Here is a 1,994-nt window from a genome sequence, read left to right as displayed (position 1 = left end):
GGTCAAATTAGTAAAAACTGTTGGTCGGGCATGAATCTTGGTGGGTACAGTCAACATTTAAAGCCAAATTTTTGAAGGTCATTTCGAGGTCACCAGGGTCATCTGAGGTCAAATTAGTAAAAACTGTTGTACGGGCATGAAACTTGGTGGGTACGGTCACCATCAGCCAGATAATCGTGCCCAGCCGATAACCACCAAATTCATTTACCTCTACCAAAAGTAATCGCGAAAGCAGGCGAGACTCGTGGTTCGAGAACCGCCTTGTCTTCTGAAGGGGGGGTCCTGAATATGTCGGTGACTGGATTCAATTTTTTATGACCCCCCTATAGCGGGCTAAATTTTTTTACAACCCTCCATATCTTGGGTCAAAACTTTTTATGACCCCCCCCCCACCTACACAGACTCAAGACAAATAATTAATTGTCGGAACAAGGGCGCGGAGTGCACCAAAACTTTAGAGCAAAGAAAAATTTTGCATTAGATAATGAAAGATAGTGTGCACAATTTTTGAATCACCAGCCCTTAATAATTCTATAACGCTTATTATATACTTCATTAATATATTCTTGTTCATTGATTGGTTAAAAGTGGATCACATGACCAAAAATAGTTCTACCATCAGTACTCCTATCCGTAAATAGTACCTCTAAGCCGTAAATAGTATTTTCAATGTCCCGGATGAGCCGTAAATAGTACCTCCAAGCCGTAAATAGTACTTAATACTTTTGACCATGCCTTCCAGGCGTGCTTGCGTATTCGATCTTGACGGAACAGTTCACGCATACGCTGAAACTGCCATAGCGTCATTTCACGCTGCTGTAATTGGTTAGCCCGATTTTAGGCTATTCGATTTTTTTGAAGGGTAGGTTGTGCTTAAATTAGCCGTGCTGTTCACTCAGGATAGAAGCGGAGAGTCAAAACGTCAAATAATTTTCTTTTAACAAATCAATGAACAAAGAACATATTAATGAAGTATATAAAACAAATATATACTGCCTTTATTCGAAGTTCTGGTTAAAACTATGGTCCCTCGTTGAGATCAATTAATACTATTTTTCCTTGGGCTGCGCCCTCAGGAAAATAGTATTATTGATCTCACCTCGGCCCATAGTTTTAACCAGAACCTCTCATGGCAGTATATATTTGTATATTATTACCCCCCCCCTATTTTTGGTCTAAAATTCTATGAATCAATGTGCCATTTTTAGCTCATTTGTGTACCCCCCACCCCCCAAAAAAAGGTATTTTGGGCTGCTCTTTAGATTAAATCAAGAGAGTAGCGAATTATAACTTAAATATGAAAGTGTAAAGCCTAGGCCTATGCATGAATCTGAGTCGCCAAAGTCACATTTTTATAATTAGGGGCCTATCGAGAAAATAGGTCCGCAAATGAAAAAGTGGGTAGAAACTGGTTTGAAGTCTATAGAGCATAAAGAAAAAATAGTGAGAGCGCTGTTTACGGGCTCGTACCGGGAAAACGATGTGGAAGGCTGCCAAAACATAAAGAGGAAGCCAGCCAGAGCAGGGCGAACCAAACCTGCCTGGTTATCAAATTAATCAGTAACAAGGTTTAGCTCTGAATTTGACAGCTGCTAATTTATGCATTAACATTAAAACATCAATTAGCGTCTGGTAAATTCAGAGGTAACCTTGTCACTGATTAATTTGATAACCAGTCAGGTTTAATGGTTCACCCCAGAACTGCTATGAAGCATGGCGGGGCTAACTGTTTAAACTTTCATCGATTTGTAATCGACTGGTTGTCATAAAATATCTCAAAAGGCGCCCGAGGACTCAAAACGAGCAAAGAAAACTCAGAACTGGCAAGTATTTCAATGGGGCGATTACTTAGTGGTGTGCTCCCTTATTTTATTTTTTTAAATATACGCCGCTAAGCGCGGCTCGTGGCACGCCGCGGCCTGACAGTATGAACCAGCAAAAGTTTATCGGCCAAGGTCATGGGTCATGACATGACCTGAAATGATAACAAATTC

This window comes from Amphiura filiformis, chromosome 8 (assembly GCF_039555335.1).
Source record: "Amphiura filiformis chromosome 8, Afil_fr2py, whole genome shotgun sequence".
Lineage (NCBI taxonomy): Eukaryota > Metazoa > Echinodermata > Ophiuroidea > Amphilepidida > Amphiuridae > Amphiura > Amphiura filiformis.
The sequence above is the reverse complement of the archived record's forward strand: the minus strand, read 5'-3'. Positions refer to the sequence as shown.